This window comes from Ooceraea biroi, chromosome 4, assembly GCF_003672135.1.
Source record: "Ooceraea biroi isolate clonal line C1 chromosome 4, Obir_v5.4, whole genome shotgun sequence".
NCBI classification, from domain to species: domain Eukaryota; kingdom Metazoa; phylum Arthropoda; class Insecta; order Hymenoptera; family Formicidae; genus Ooceraea; species Ooceraea biroi.
The window spans coordinates 6,073,133-6,091,158 of NC_039509.1; positions in this window are offsets into that span (position 1 = coordinate 6,073,133).

Genomic DNA, 18,026 nt, shown 5'->3' on the forward strand with positions numbered 1-18,026 from the left:
TACAATATACGCGCGACAGTGAATATACGTTAATATAATATCCGTTATTCGTACAAAAATAATTATTATTTGCATCGATACACATATCGTCATTTGTGCACATTGACACGATTTTATCTATATGGGATTAATCTTTGCTCATGAATAAATAAGATTCGAAAAACAGATACGAATAAAATATAATTTCGTTGGTAATAAACGAAATTTCATCAGGATTGTAATAACAGCGATTCAAATATCAATACATATCGCGTATAATACAAAAAAATAAGCAAACAGATTCGATATTAATTTCAACGCATAATGAACTTCCATATTACTTATGGCTTAAATCATTTCTCTAATATTTATTAATTAGTGAAGAATAAGTGATTATATGAAAATTACAAAGAACGAATACTCGCCGTTTATATACCGTAACTGATCAAACAATGATTGAAATACGCATTTTATTGTGTTACGACGCTCGCTTCTTTGTTTCGCGCAATTCGATACACAAGCTGCTGCATCTAACAAAAAACGAGATACGTACTTTAGTTCGCATAAACCAAAGTAACTGCTGGTTTCGGTAGTAAAATCTCAAATTCCGCTACTCCGCGAGATAGATATGTATACATAAATATTTTACGTTCCTGCCGGAGATGCTGGCAATGTGTAATATCGAAGAACAAGCGCAACTAGTGATCGTCTTAATAAGTTTTCCATCAGGTTTATGTAAGATACTTAATAAATCTGGAGTAGAGCTCTCTAACATTCTTTCTTTTCAATTTCTTTCTTGTCACTTGAATTATTTATGTTGAAAATGTTATGAAAAATGTAATTGTCAAACAATAGAGACAAATGTTGGGTTTGATTTTATATATGAGGGCATCGTATCGAGCAATTTTAAAAATTGAGTCGTTCAAGACAAGAAAAACTAAAACTGATGGAAAGACAGTTGGTCCATTGAGACTATAACGTTTCTTTCCTCTTTTTCTCGATCTTTCATAGACACGTGCATCATACACAGTACGTGTCTAAGAGTTCAAAAATCGAAGTCGTAATCTTCCGTCGTGAAAGATATTCAACGTGTTCGGGATAGTAACGATTTAACTTTGCAAAATATGGTAACGACCAGTACCTATAACTGTAATATTTTAAATTTATGTGACGTCTGACAGTCGTTGCGAGTATTTTAATCCTTTCACTTCAGCGTTTTGGAATTGACAAAATGTCATTTTTAATTATAATTTGTGTCCTGGCTTCGCCGTTGATTTGCTTAATTTACATAATTATTCATAGCGTTAAAATTTGAATTTTGTGATATATGTGGTGCGCAATACGGAAATGTTCTCTAAGAAATTGTTTTTATGAATAAATCTATCGGCAAACTAAAAACTATACATCTGTTATCTATGATATCGTGTATACAATATATAAATATACATATTAAGATTTTTATTCAAATATTAAAATTTATCAAGTACGTAATTAGATAGAAATGCAAATTTTAATTACTTGTATCCAGTTGAGTTAATATCATGGAAGTTATGAATAATCAAGCAGGAGCATAATTAAGCGCAACAAATATTCCGCACTTGATAAAAAATTTATTTTATATACATATGCTAGCAGAATAAAGATATCAGCATTCTTATAAATCTTTGCTCCTTTTCTTTTTCCAAAGTAACATTTCCGTATTCATATATTTATAACTCATAAAGAAAATGTCACAATGTAAATGAAAAATGCTTTTAAAGACATCTTGTAACAATAAATTAATTACGTTAACAATAATTGCCAGCTGTCCAGTTAGATAACCATTAGTCATGCTAAAAGATGATTAATGTCGCTATGACAATTTTCTTTCCATTTAATATCATTTAATATCACCTGGAAAAGCATTCTAAGATCTAGTATCTTCTTAAACGATATTATTCTAGGATATAACAAATGTTTTTTTTTTCTTTTATTATACATAAGCATTCAAATTTTAGTCACTAACATAAAAATCTCATCATTTGTAATTGAAAATATTTGCATCTAAAATGCTTAGAAAATATATCTCTTATTTAAATTTCTTTTTGCATCAAATATACTATTGTTTATAATCTAAAAGGAAAAAAAAGAAATTTCTATGAAAGTTATTTATTTTCTCTATCGCTCAATATTTTGTTTAAACTATATAAAAGATATCCCGCTATGTAGAAACAGATCGCCAATTATGCGATATCGCTCTGTTGCGCGAACTCTTGAAGAACATTATGCCTGACAAATTGTTATCCCTGTTAGCTTCCGCTTTTACCTCTTTGCTTTTGCGTGTCCCGTCTTCCAAGTATTTTCTCTTAGGTCATAACCACGGCTGCTGTCACCCTTTCTTATATTATTATGGGATCTTTAACGACCGAGTAACGCATTAAGTAAATACTTCTATAACGATTACACGTTAGAACGTATAATAACGATTACACCAACGCATATTAAAGACTATACCATGCGATAATATCATAAGTTGCTTAATGTTCTATAAAATTTACAAACACGCTTCTGACCTTATAAAGATTTATATAAAGATTTTTATTTATTATTTGCGAATATAGTAACAGTAATATAATTGAGATAAAATGCGTGACTAGAAAAAACTCCTCCGAAAAAATGTGTTAATGTCGCGTGATCGATTGACAAAATTGTGCATTCCCTACGTATCGAAGATTCGAAATCGGGATAAAGCCGGCGGCCCCCGCAGCTAGTCGCTAACGACATTTCAATGACAACGGCAGCTCCACGTGCTTTATTCTCCCAGATATCTGCGCGATATTAAGTCGAGCTAAAACGGTTTATTCGGCTAATGTCGTATTTGCTAACGTTCCCCGCGTCGCGCAACGAAATGTGTCACGCGCACTTATATTCCGCTCGATACCAGCGTCAGCTGAACGTCGACGATAAGAAGATTAACACACCTGCTTATATACGCGAACGTATAGCTTACGAAACTTTGTTTCACTTGTTATAGATGTGAGACAAATTTGCTACAAAGCGGATTAACATTCGTTAATGCGCGACTGTTTAGACTAAGAAATATACGTGAGTTGGTCTTACATGAATAATTATTCTCAAGTAAGGAAGGTATTTGCGGTCTTCCCAGTACATCGTGAAATAATTCTGGTGCTAAGATCCGATAGTTACCTGTAAATATGTTTAGAGTCTTTATTTTTTTATCTTGAAAGTAAAGAACTGTTGCTTATGGAAAATGAAATATTATTTATCTATGCGAACGCGTATATTTGTTATATGTATTAATGCTTTAACCAACTAATAATATATGTATTTATATTAACATATATAATACACATTCAATCAATATTTTTTAAAGAAATATTTTTCTTATAAAGCCGCACTGTATTGTTTAAATCATCTGATATTCGATACTGTATTATTTTATTTATTATTCTCACACTAATGTACATTCAGTATTGAACATTTTTTAAATATTAACAATTTTTTTAATCAACTAAGTACAGACTAGCTTAATAAAGCAGTTATTTCACGTAAAAGTAGGAATTCATTATTATGCCTTTATCTAATTAGAGAAATTGCCGCAGAATGGGCGAGAATCCAAGTAATGAAACTTCTGATTATCCAATAACATGGATTCTGCCCCGAGGAGGGGGCCGAAAGGAGGTGGAAAAAATGATGAATTAAACTCTGCTGATTGCACCGAGCAGCTATCTTCCGCGCGGAGGAGCGGGAGCTTATCTGCTTGAAAATTACTGCCGACGCGGCAACCCGTTGCGGAAGCAAGCGTTTCATCCGATGTCGCCTTCGTACCCCGGGTAAACTCCTAATGATCGCGCTCGCGATTCGTTCATATGTCTCATACGAATACGTGTGCATGTGCGCACACATGTGTATCCGTATATTAGTCCTTTGTACGTATAGGTAAAGGTAGACATACGTACACGCATACGTACATATGCGGGAACTGTCTTCGACTTCGTTTTGTTCATAGGTTCCCCGTATGTACGAAGACGACCTCGACCAAGTGCTCGAGAGACTCGTTGAATTTCTGCGCGTTCCGTTGAGTTGTCGAAGGAAACACCCGACGGCTTGTCACTCTGTCTTATTGAACTATCTCGCTATCTCGTCCCCCATCTCTTCACGGATCCCTTCTCTCCAATTGCACTTGGTTATGATCTTGTGCTCCGTAACTAGCACCCATCTAAAGTTCCCTGAACTGTGCTTCATGTGATAAAAGACTGTGCACGGACAGGAGAGCGCACAGTACCGTTTGTACAAAAATACCGTCGCGTGCCTGCAAAGGGAAAACGAAGAAGCGGGAAGAACATATACTTCTTCTCGTCCGAATCGGTTGGCCTGCTTTAAGTTGATAGACAATTATTGTCTTTCCGGAATATTCGCGTGTACAGCGTTTTGGTAAAATTTTGCCTGGTTGATCAAATTGTCGAACGAGATGTTCTCAAAGAATGGTGAAGCGTGGCGGAGCATTGTGTTCGGGCGTTTCAATTTCGATTCCCCTTTGCAACGCGCACAAAGCGTCAAGAGCTCCGCACATACGCCATCAACTGTTTCTATTTAAATGTGTTTAGCGACCGCAAAAAATTGTTTTGTGAACAGCCGTCAGCTGTTATTTTTGAAACTTTCGCAAAAATGTGGATTACAACAGATTGTTGCTATTAAAATTGTATCGTAGCATTTGCATTGTGCATATTGCTAAAATGATTATTTTAATATTAAATAATATTGTGCACGTCAACTGTGTATGATGATATTTCTCATCGGCGAAATGACAAGGAACATCTCTTCGCCGTGATGTAAAATATTCCAACTATTCTTGTCTTCAATTTATTTTCTCCGAGTCTACTTATTACGCTTCACGTTGTCGCATCGGGTATAGACCCGATAGGTGATAGTTCTCGAATCCAACGTGATTGAACACGGATAAAATACAATCCTGTCAGCACGATAGAATGGCCGAACGATCTCTCAACGAGATCCATCCAAGAAACAGAGCTGTGCGAGAGGACGTTGTGCCAAGTGATCCAATTTCCAATTCCATTAGACGGTAAGCAACGCAAGGAAGCCCTATACATACACTGAATAACTTCGATTGTACGGCTCGACAGGCGTTGTAAAGAGCATCGGGTGAGATATCAGATGTGAGAGTACGTACACGAGACATCCCTTACTTCATTGATCGTGTGAAAATCGTGCAATCAACACGATAGATCGCAATTAACAACGTTGAACTCGTAAGCGTGCCTATTAGCTTATTGCCAATTTTGCTGACGCTATGATAACACACGTACTCTTAGATGCAAAAAGTAAAGGTTTCGAGACACTATCGTATCGAGACGGAAGCGGAGAAGAGATCCGAAATGCCCGGTTGCCGTGCGAATTGAACGAGGTGGACGAACGACACTTCACCACAGGATCTATTCAAGATTTGGCGAGATGCGGAGAGCATTGTACGCGAATGATCCAATTTCCAATTCCATTGCAGGATGAACAAGGTATGAAGCCACACGATACCAATAACACGGATCGTATACCCCTTTGCACACTTTCCCGTAACTTCTTACGACGTTACGGATACGTTACGTGGCCGCGGATATTGCTTCTATTTCCAAACAGCACCCACTCTTATGACGCTCGTGATAAAAATTTAACAAATACGGTTGTTTCATCTACTTTTCTACGGTAGTAGATCGTGGAGCTACTTCAGTTTCTTGAGGTTTCTCGAAGAACATCTCGTTAGACTGAAATTTCAACGTCGCAATATGTTATAACTTCAAACAGGTCTCAAAGTTATTCTTCAATCGTATTTGAAAAATCGTATTTCGGCAAAATAAGAACGTGAAGTTTTTCTCATAATAGCATTCGGTTTGATCGATACCGTTTAGAAAGTTAAGCTTCGTTCGTGTTCATTCGACCGTCAGACGGGCGCTCTGTGTTCCGTACCGTCCGACAAACGAAACTAATTCGAACGGTCCACTACAAACGGACGTTCATGTCAAATATGAACGCTCTTTTCGGCAATCGTTTCGAAATTTCACGGAAATGTACAACGGAAATATTCGTACATTGTGTGGTAATGATCGCCAGTAATCGTGATACCACATAATCATTAAATTTCCGATTATTATTCTCCACGATCGATTAATCAAATAAAAGGGCGAATGTGTGAAATTGGAATCAGTGCCGGTATTACGAATGCGCTATTCATCTTTATCCGGTGACAGCTCAACTTGTCGCAGAAATTAGTTATTCGGCGACAACGTTATACCTTGGAGAGAGGAGCTAACATTACGAATACCGTCATCCTGAAGTACCGCAAACAGCCCCAGGCGATAACAGTCTCGCGTACTATTTCGCATCATTAGCCCGGGTGCTCCTCAACAAGTATACGCGCCCTAAAGACGTACGACGTGTGGTCGGGGGGGATGAATGAGCACGATAATGAAAAACTAAGGACGAGATGCGATGCTTAACAGCTTTCCGCGAACCCGCGCAGCCTCGCGGACGAGAGTGACAACGCGTCGAGCTGAATACGATCGACCAATATTGTTGAGACAATTAACAATCGAGACATCTCGGGAAGCCCGGTATGGACGGGTGTAGGAATAAACATTTCTCAGCCGCTTGTCAGAAGCACCGGCATTCACTCTCGGCGCGGTGGCGGTACTCCCGCGCTGCTTTGCGAGTTAATAGCCCGTACTTTCAGCCCCTGTAACCCCGGGGGCGATTCAGATAAAGCTGCTTCATGAAGCCAACGGCCGTACGCCGTTGCCCCGCAGTCAGTTGCATAACGTGCGACGTCAGTGCGTCGCAGTGTCGAGAGAGCCGCATCCCCGACAATACCGAACTGTGACCGAACGCGCCGAGTAGGTTTTGCACCCTCCGAGTTCTAGCGCATCAGCTCTCGCGGTCGCACCCTCGTACACTAGGTCAACTTAGGCGCGACTCGGTTGGCGCTTGAGATACTTTCTGTCATCTGTCGTCCGGAAGAGCGCGGTCTCGCTTGAAATTCCGCGTGACAAGCGGAAATGTGGAACGCGCGTAAAGAATTTTAAAATTACTTTGAGAAGTTTGCTTGCTTGGATTATTGAAGGAACATCGTGTACAGCGTGTGCTTAAAGTATCAGTACATCAAATATTGTGTTCAGGAAGGGAAGATGCTACCTATACAATACCTATACTATTCTTGCTGGCGAGTCTCTGCTGGATTCATAACTTTCGGATTTTTGTCGGTTTTAATACGTTCATCCGTGCCAATATCCCGTAGTAGACCGCGGTAAGACAGTATACGTTGAGCGTATTCGCATTTTAATTCTCCGTCCGCGAAACTCAATAAATTTTCGAGTTTGGCGCACTCGCTTTAGTATGTTAAGTGGTCCACAACATTTGCGGCCTGTTTGGATCGTTAACGAATTAGTTTTGCTTTGTTGGAGAGAGCAGTGGATTTTGTTGCACACAGTTTTATATTCACACTGTGCGACTCGTGTGCATGACGTTAAAAATGTAACGAACAGAATTTATATATACATATTACGGGAGCAAAAACAAGTTTAAATATTGAATTATTTCATTCGCACATTTTCAGCCGTACAATTGCCATTTCCAATTAAATTAATAAAAAAATTCACACACGTTTATGTAATTATATCTAATTAGCAAAAACATGGAAATTGTGATTTTGGTCAAAGTACCTATGAAATTACTAATATAATTTATTAATGCATGAAATATTTGATATTGGATTTAACTGATCGCGTTATCTTTTAATGTCAATAGCCATCGAGAAGTCACAGTACATGTATGAATAAAACATTTAAACGGTTGACACCTCGTCACCTTTTGCATTTGATCGACCGGATCGAATAAGCCAGGATCAACCTGTGACAAGATCATCCTCTATTACTTCATGCGCATCATGACAATTTGACCTATAGGTGGCCATCCACCTACCCAGTCAATCCATTTGTCCATTACGTAATGTCACGTTTAATCTGCTCGAAACGTTCACTCAAATTATTGATTGTTGAACATGTCACTGCAATGCACTTGCACGAATTTTTCGAGATTATTGTTAACAATTTGCATTGATTTATTTAATTCGCTAGTAATGAATTTCTCATTTTTGGAACACAACCTTTATAATGGATGAAATTGAATAATTAATATTTATATAAAAGTTATAGGATTTTTAAGAAATATGATATAACGATGTAATCTGAATCTATGGAAAATAAAGTTTCAATTAAATTTTATATAAAATCTTTGTTGTATAATTATGGCTTTTGATGAATTGAATTATAAAATTTTTAGTTATACAAAATATTATTGAATTGTATTGAGAGTATATTATTTAGTATCGGCGAATATTGATAATTATATCGGATTTTTCTTTATAAACCTGGATTTTACTGCAGTTTTAAATTCCACTACATCGTTAGCAGCTTTATATCATTGGTTGAGCAATTGAAATCTTGAAAAAGATGAAATATAATGTAAAAGCTACATGGAAAGCTGAAGTGCTAACATTAAAATTGACGGTCGCTTACATGCGCGCCATTTAACGTCTCTTGACTGGGCTCGAGAGGATTTCCCAGCTGTTCTCGCAATACTAAATGCTATTACGTGAAGTACCACGTACAAATATATTACACATCGGACATTATGCAATCGGGTTTCATTTGCCGCAACTGAGGTATTAAATGTAGATATCCGGTAAGAGGCTTTTAATGCATTCAGAAATTCTTTAATGAATTTGCGGAGATTGCATCGTACTAAGCGCTGGATATGCGATTATTACACTCAGAAAATATTCACTACACCATAAAAATATTGTATACATAAAATATATGTATCCATTTCCAATTTTTTTCTCCACTTTCAGCGCTTCTTCGAGCTAAATTTTTAATTCTATCATACGAGGAAAACACAGCAGCGCGGCTTACATTATGATATGAAAAATCTTTCCCGCTGCGAATTTTTTTCGCGAATGCGACCAACGGCTACCGTGCGTGAATACTCGTAACATGACGCTGGTATAATTTGTCGAGCATATCGAAATTTTAGTGTACATAGAAATGTTCACGTGACGGTCCCACCGATATCGTCGCTGCTGTTTTTGTATTCGTTATTTTGGTTGCATACAAATTTAACGAAACGAAAACAATACCTGCGCCAAACGTCCCGCTCGTTAGACCATTAACGGGGTTCTCCGTGCATCGTGAATAAACGATGACAATGCACAAGAGGTGTGAGGTCGATTCACGCACGTATTCGCTATTGGCTGACGAACAAGTAATATCTAGAATTTCTGTCACTTCTACTACATTGCACCTCGGTTTTTGGGGGGTTATTCGCCTGTGAGGCTGATATTTTTAAATTCCTAAACCGTGTCCTAAATTTTCATGCTTCAGGAATTTTCTATACAGGAAGAGCAAATATCTTTATTTTACGTGGAACCCATGCATGTTGCAAATGCAAGCATAATGCAAAGGCATATATGCTTTCCGTACGATTATTGTACAAATATTTTATGTCAACGCTTTTACTGAAGAATAAACAATGTTCGATATCAATTCTTTTGATATAATAATAAGCATTTATACGTGTAGCATATTTTTTTGTAATATAGCTAAAAAAGTATATGGTTTAATATATATATATGTTATAAATACAATGTTTCTCCCGAATTATTGGATGTGGATGTGTATTCGTGCCAAAGGTCAACAACCGCAACCTGACAACGGTCAAAGTGCAGATCTTGGCGAACAGGATGTTAATCCTTCACGTCGGATTGCGAATGGTTCCCCTGGTTGTTTGAGTAACATTTAGCTTCGCGCAACAAGCACGTCGGTTTTACGTCCCCAACAGGATCGGTCAGGGTCCAACGTCGAGCTAGTTTCTGGGTTCTCCGCAGATTTGGATTCTCGCAAGATAACTATACACTTGTCGACCATAAAAGTCACCGTAAAGATCTTGGCTGAAACTTGATCCTTCGGATAACAGAGCACGAAAAAAATAACAAAACAAGGCTCGCCTGTGCCTTTGTCCGTAACGATTATTAAGTTCGGAATTAATTAAAACTCTTAACGACTCTTAAGTATTTTCAAGCGGCGAATTTTCCATATCTGACAAATCTAATCTCTGTTGATTGCTGTCCGAAGAAAACTCTGTCATGTTTTCGCGTTTTCGGCTCACATGTTAGAAATATTACTGTAAGATCTCGTAATGAAGTAAAATCGTCAAATGCGGCCAGTTTTGTTCTCATAATTTACAGTTACGCAAAGTTAATTCGTTCAAGTTTGCGGACTGCCGTGAACACGTAAGTTTAATCCTTATGACGCCACGAACCCTCGTTGTGACCCTCATTTGAGCTCATCCGATGAGCACGGTCTTCCGTGCTGGTGAGACTCACTCAGCCACGGTCTACGTCGTGGTCGGGTGCTCAAAATATCACTGATATGATTATGCCCCGGACAGGTTTGTCTTCGCACCTGTCTCCGTACTCGCGCGAGAAGAGGATACGCCGACGGTCATGTATTAAAGAGGATCTCTGCACCGAAATCAAGCTAAAGAGAGCAGTCGAATTTGGCTCACTCACTTCCCGTTTGACAGAAGCACCCTTTCGTCTCATTCGTACGCTTGTTCCATCTCGTTCTGATAATACGAGCACTCGTGCTTAAATAGGAGCACGCGATACGTTAATCATTTCTGGCGAGTCTCTCCTCCATATCTCGTCCCAATAATAGAAACTCTCTCTCTCCATCCTACGTGCATTCACAGTTGGTAAAAGGCGCCCGGCCGTTTGGGAGCCGAGAAGACATTAATTACTCTTATCTGTGCAAACAGTCCGTTACGGGCAACCGAGGTCGGCCCCGGCGACTCGGGGAACTCGTCCAGTTAGTTGCGGCGTGCCCCCGTTCCGCGGAGCCCTAAAACCGCGTCGCTTTCAATCCTGCCGAGCCATACACGAACGCCCACCCCTTTCTTCGTTGACTTTGCCGTCGGCCACGTTGGCCGATTCGGTCTCTGCTTCGTGTCGCGTCGCGAAATACGACACTAAGGGGTAGCTAAACGAGCCGTAACCCAACGGCGGCAGGGGCTAAATAAAGCTGCTTCGTCACCCTCAGTGAATGACGAATCGATGCTTAAGTTCACGCTCAAATTCTGGTTCTAAAACGAGAGCATTTGGAGTATTTAAGAGAAACTCGTTACAAAAGGCAGAGTTGAATTATTCTTTTAATATTTTGATACCATCAGCCTTGTCAAGAATATCCTTCACGTTTTTCCCTCGTTTCGGTAAGCGAATTGACCAAACCTTCTACACTTGTCTGCCTTTTGGCTTATTGGCGCAAAAAGGAGATAAAAAGAAGAAAAAACAGGATTATGGCGCGACGATGGTGGTCTAAATTTTTGCGCAAAAATTCTTGGAGCTATATATATATATATATATATATATATATCGCTTGGTACCGCTGCTGACCCATTTGGCTGGAGTTTCTACGTCGCTTAAGCTCAATTTACGTAAGATCGATGTAAGGACGGTCGAGCGGAAGAGTATGAAGGCGAAGGGACGATCGAAAGAAATGTAATAAAAGAAAGAAATCCAAGAAAAGTACACGTGAGCGAGCGTTAGAAAAATTCGGTTCTCATCAGGAGAACGAAATAAAATTTATGGCGTCATCGTGCATATGTTACGTAAGAGCAATACCAGAAATAAATTATTGGAAAACAAGCATAATATGATAATAAACATGGCACAGAATAAAATAACAAAGATTAATATAAAATTATACAAAATTGAATATGAAGAAAATCTTATTAACTAATATCGAGACGTACGCGTCATTTATCTCTTTTATGATCGTGAATCAATTTAGCTTGGGCAGATACGCCGTCGACTAACACCTTCTCAGACATGATGCAAGCGCAAAAAGGGAAAATGAGAATAAGAAGATGAGGGAGAGCGGCGCGCAGCCGCGAGTGAGGGATAAAGAGAGCGAAAATATCTTGGAATGAGTGTATCTCAGCACGGCGGGATTGTCGGGCGTCATAAAAGTCCACGGGACTAAAGTTCTCTCCTATTACGATGCCACAAGCGTTAACTGAATATTTCAGGATACTTTTGGATACCGCCACCGCTGCTGCCGTCGCATTAGATCGTGTCTCAAAAGCGCGTCAACTACATGCAAGCTCCCTCCCATCAACAGGGCCAGGAAAGCGCTTTTTCGAAAGGCACTTCATTTTCACCGCTAGTTGAGTTTGCGTGAACCTTTTGTCCTACATCTTGCCTCATTTCGGTTCGAATGACATTTTTGACGAGCGGAGGCACCTACTTACCCAACTACTTGACTTATCATACAGCTATTCAAAATTGTAACGCGTTCCTCTCTTTCTTTTTCTTTCTCTGTTTCATAAATATCAAACGTTCGTAAACGCAGCAACGCGAAACGTTCCAGCAGCGTCTCAAAAATTCAAATAATCTTTGTTTCTTTGTGGAATTGCTATTTAATTAAAATCGCAGATTGTTACGGACAGCTATTGCAATATGCATGCATGCCAAGATAGAGTGGAGGATCGACGAACGCAGATCCTCTCGGCCTCCATCCCCGATGACAAGGGCACAGCATTAATTCTAGGGCCAGCAGTTACTCGACATCGTAGTTACAACGCAGACGGTCGTGCATCATCGATAGCCTCGCTTAAAATTCGCCGATTCGCCGGGCGTCGACGACCATTAAATATCTTCGAGTCTGCGCGTAGTATCTTCTCATGCTGTGGCACTCGCTTCCGCCGGATGTGCGACGGGAAAGGATGAACGCGAAGAGCGAGGGTGGACGGGTAAAGGGAGAAGAGACAGAATCGGGGATGACAGGAGCTGAGCTATGCTGGCCAGTTGCCAAACAACCCTCTCGGGAACTGCGGGAGTGAAAAACGTGTTCCTTACGACCTCCGATCTTCTTCTGGAAATATACTACAACTTGTCTTCATCTCTTTCTCTCTTTCAATTATTTAATAAGAAAGTTAAGTCATGTTACATAATGCTTAAGCGCAGCCATTGTACAGAGTTTCGTGGCTAACAAACGTTAATTAGTAAAAGAGAAAGAAGGAATCCAAGGTAGTTTTAACACGCCATTGATATAAAATTAAAAGAGTCATAATTACGTGACTCTAATCTAAATTACAGTCACGTGATTTTTTGATATTTATAGATACGTGTGTATAGCATTCGGCAGGATTAATCTTATTATATTACGTGAGCTTTTATATTGTAGAACTTTTGTTTGTAACACAAATGTTAGTTAACACAGAAAACAAATACGTAAAATTCGTCCCTCAATATATAGAAAATCCCTTTATTTATAATAGTGCAACAGCAAACAAAACTATTCCTCGCGAATCTATTTCCTGTATTTATTGAAACTGTGCATTACAAGCACAGTAAGGCATAAATATTGTCAGTATTGTTAAAATAACCGACGACTGACGAGAGGTCTTGTCATCCACTCTTAATTAAATGTTACTACTTAAATTACTTTAATTAAATTTAAATTAAAAAAAAACATTAACTAATTCGTGAAATGTCATAGCGAAATCCTTATTACTGACAATTATCTCTGAAAAAATCATTCCAACGCGATCAAAGCAGCCACGCAACCGATATATATCATACCTATGTGACGTATTTGTGGCATCGCTACCTGTCAAGCCGTGTACACAAGGACAAAATGGTATAAAAGAAAAAAAAAAAGATAGCGGTGGCATCTCGATGCGGTTTCAGCTCCATACACTGCGCCTCTCACGCTAAATATTCATGATACGGGACCGCATATCTGGGCTATTGTTCTATGCTCCAGAGTGGAAATACCATAAAGCCGCAGAAGGGTCGTGCAGGCGCTTACTCCTGCCACGTTTCCCATATCTGTAGGCACGCTTCACTTACCCTCTCTCTTTCTCTCTCTCTCCACTTGTCCCCTTCACTCGTGTGTTGTCTGAGCTTTACATTTATCTTCCTCACCATCGGTGGAGCAATATTGCTGTTAGTTGCGGTCGAAATCGATATATCTTCGAAAATAATTAAACGGCACGACACGTCCTCCGTTGCGTTTGAAGTTGTAATCGTCAGAAGAATCGTATAAAACGTAATACTCACAAATACTAATAATATTAGAAAATAGTACTCAATCAACATAAAATGAGTGAATTAACTATTTTCGGTCTCACTTTGGATCATTATCAATAGCTACTGCACAAGAAATGCATCAAAAGGAATTTTAGTCCTACTGTAATACATACGTATACTTGGCGCGAGACACTACCGTGTCTCTTGACATTCTCTTTCTGCACAGAAAAGAATATAAAAGCTGTTTATTAAATCTGTGATCTGAATACATATTTCAATATTAGATGAAACGTTTATTAATTATTATCAATGGTTTTGATATAGGTAGAGTTTATATCGTGTCTTCAGAAAATTCACATGGAGACTAACCGACGTTACGGACGACGATAAAATACGGGTCTCCGGAGAACGTGTCTAATTCTGCTGTGCCACTAGCTGCAGCTTATAATTGAGATGACAAGATAGAAGTATCGTCGATATTTATGTCGAGAGATTCGAGTGATATATATTGCTCATAGGTTGATGATGGATGAGAAAATGCAACGTGATAATTCCGAAATCTGTGTATGTTTGATAAAATATATAAACAATAAATAAATTATTATTCTGAATGTTTATACTATCTGATAGTTTGCAACCTTATAAAAGAAAAATGCATACATTATGATTTATGACCGACTTTTTCATTAAATTGCGTAAGTAAATTTACGATTCCGATGCTTCGCCAGGCTTGAATTATTCATCGAGCGAATTAATTAAGGATTCTGCATACTTACGCTTTCAGTAATTTTGTGAAAAGAAAGAAACAAGTTACACACAGGTAACAAGTTTTTTTACACGCTAGAAACTTTATTTCTCAACGTGTTTAAGATTTAAGCATAAAAACTTATATAAAAATTATGCAATATGACACATATGTACATATATATATACACACATGTATATTCCCTTATGCATGTAAAGCAGCCAGGTTTTCTCAACTCTGGTAAACTATCGTTTCGTGTACTCCATGTCGCGTCGTCCCGATTCCTGTGCGTTACCATTTCTCTTACTTCCACTGTTCTGTTTTCTGTCACTCGATATTTATCTACGGATCCATTTGTCTGCTTATCCGTACATCGACGTATCTATTTATCTATTTTACGTCCCTGACTTTTTATCCCTCGTCTACCTATCTCCGAACTTTACGAGTGCTTTCGTTCGATCCTTTTGTACCACTCTATTTTCGGTGCAGCGTGTTCTCCATTTTTATTTTTTGTGCACGCGTCGTTTTCACAGAAACGATCTACAGCGATGTCTCTTGAATTATCCCGTAAATTGCGCCACACCAATGTTCGTACGTACCTGTATTTACCTAAAGGTTTATCATAAAAATGCACGTGTATAATATCCCTGTTAGATATCGAGTCGACCATGGAGCTATGCAGAACGCGACGGAAAATAGTTTTCAGTTTATCCAGTCGTGCGATAAAGTGGATAGGGATGAATAAAGAGTTACGGTGGTGCGAGGGAGTGCGAAGAAATGTTGCCATTATAACCCAGCAAGAAAAACTCGAGGAAGATAAAGATACGAGCGCTCGTTAAATACGGGATGTGTGACGGAGCATGAAATAATAAAAGAACAAAATGATTAATGCCGGCTACGTGTCCGAGAATGGGGAATATAGCGAGCGTTGTCTTAATTAACAACGCTCTGTGTGCACGTTTCGTGGAAATATAGATTTCGCTTCATTTCACCGATTACCATTATTAATGATCGATACAAGTGTAATGGAATATCTGCGGGGCGTGGTGCTCATCGATTACATATTACCATATACGTAATAACAATATTATATTATTACAATATTATATTATTACCTTTTTATTAATTTAAGCGCTTGGACTCGGATGTTTGCGTTTGTAAATTGTAAGGAAATGTAAGAAAATAAATTTTAATATTTATCTTTGTCATTTGCACACACCCAAATTTGTTTTTCTCTTATAATATATTACACTTGTTGCTTTACATTTTGGAAATTAGCAAGTCATTTTTTAAATGATCTCTCTCTCTCTCTCTCTCTCATACATAATTTAATTTTTATATTAAATACTAAACAATGTACTTTCAATGTCGGAATAACAGTTATCCCTCTGAAAATTGCTCAGACGTATTAATATGCTATTTATGTTTCCAACGAGCATGCGAGTATGTAAAGTACATGACTGTTCATAACGTGATGAAGATCAGCTACTACTTCAAGATTTAATAAAACCAAAATGTTGCTGAAGACAATGTCATTCGCGAGTAGTCGAACGATTACGACGAGCGTCGTTACGGAGTACCCATACAACGTTAACGTTTGCACCCGCGTTGGTTATTCCTCTCCTTGGCGGGGATGGCACGCGTTTGAAGCGGCTGGCTTTCAGCGGGCAGCAACGGCGGCATCATCCGCGCAAACAAACGCGGAAACTATCGCCAACTAAATGCAAGGGTTGCAGGGCAAATATGCACGCGGCAACTTAACGTGCGCATACACACGTATACCTATGCTGCATCCCGCGCCCAACGCCCATACCGTAAACAGTTCTAGAAACTTTAATTAAAACCCTCTAGATACAGGTAATTAACTCACTCGGCTCGTTTTACCGAACAGCCTCCTCCCTCCCTGTCCTCTCTTACTCCCCCCCCCCTCCTCCTCCTTCCGTCCCCGTGGCGCCGTAAGACTCTCACATTACGGAAACTATGAGACTCGTGTTCCTCATATTTTAATTATTAATTAGGTACGACTTTCTTTCACGTCTGCGGTTCGCCAATTCGCCGGTGCTCTATGAACCTCCTCATCGTGTACCCCGTTTTTTCTTTTTTTGTCTCTCTCCCTCGCTCTGTTCGCGTCCGCCGGGTTTTATCGAATGCTCATTTAAACAGCAATCCACCCTCTTTCCCCCCTTGATACGACCCGGATTAAACTCGATGCTGGCTTCCGCTCGCGAGGCTGCTTTCACGGCGCAAACACGCGCCGACATTAACTTCCTAGAGGGGTGGCGAAAAGATCGGGTTCACGCGACGGCGGTGCTTTCCGCGAGCTGTTAGGCAAGCAAGGCGGGATGCGCGAAGGAATGGCAGATGGGATTATGACGGTGACGGAAGAAGTATTATTCGATACAGATACGTCTCACTCTCCTTCTCCGGTAGGCGTGTTGCTTTCCGGAAATTCGCTCGTCGCGAGGCATCGAGATGTCTCCGCCAGTTCTTCTCGATCAGCAAAGCGACAGAGTAATTTATATTGATAATTAAGCAGCAACGATTAACTCACGGATAAGCGTAAACGACGCTCGGTTCCAGAGTGTGAGTGATGTCGTATCAAAACTGGTCCTTTCGCTCCGTAGTTGGCGATTAATTTTCATCCCCCGAGGAGGGATATTTCCGTGTGATCGGTTTTACGCGACGCTCAGAGTGATGGAGATTTTTCTTGTTCAGTCGCTTTTGCAATCGCCACGTTCGCGTTACATTATTTACATAGCATAAATGCATCTCAATGCTCGCGAGAGCAAGCGGGGGCGGAAGGGTGGGATAGGGCACGCGGAACGTTAGAGTAAAGCGTTAAAGCGATAATGCGGATCGAAGTAAAGTGAGGAGCGTTGCGCGCACGCGGACGCGAAATTATCAAATTTGCATTCGATTTCCGGCCACTACGTCCTCGCCCCGATTGACAAACAAGAGCAGCCATGTCACCATCGCGCTTAATACAAGCGCCGGCATGCTGTTTAAATTACAGGTCGCGCAAATGGATCCGCCGGCGGAGGGTTATACGTGGAAGCGCGATGTCGCGTGTTTGGCCAGCTGTAGGTACGTCAAACTGGCAAAGCGACACGTGCCCGCGACACCTTGCTCCATGACGTTTGTTGCTTC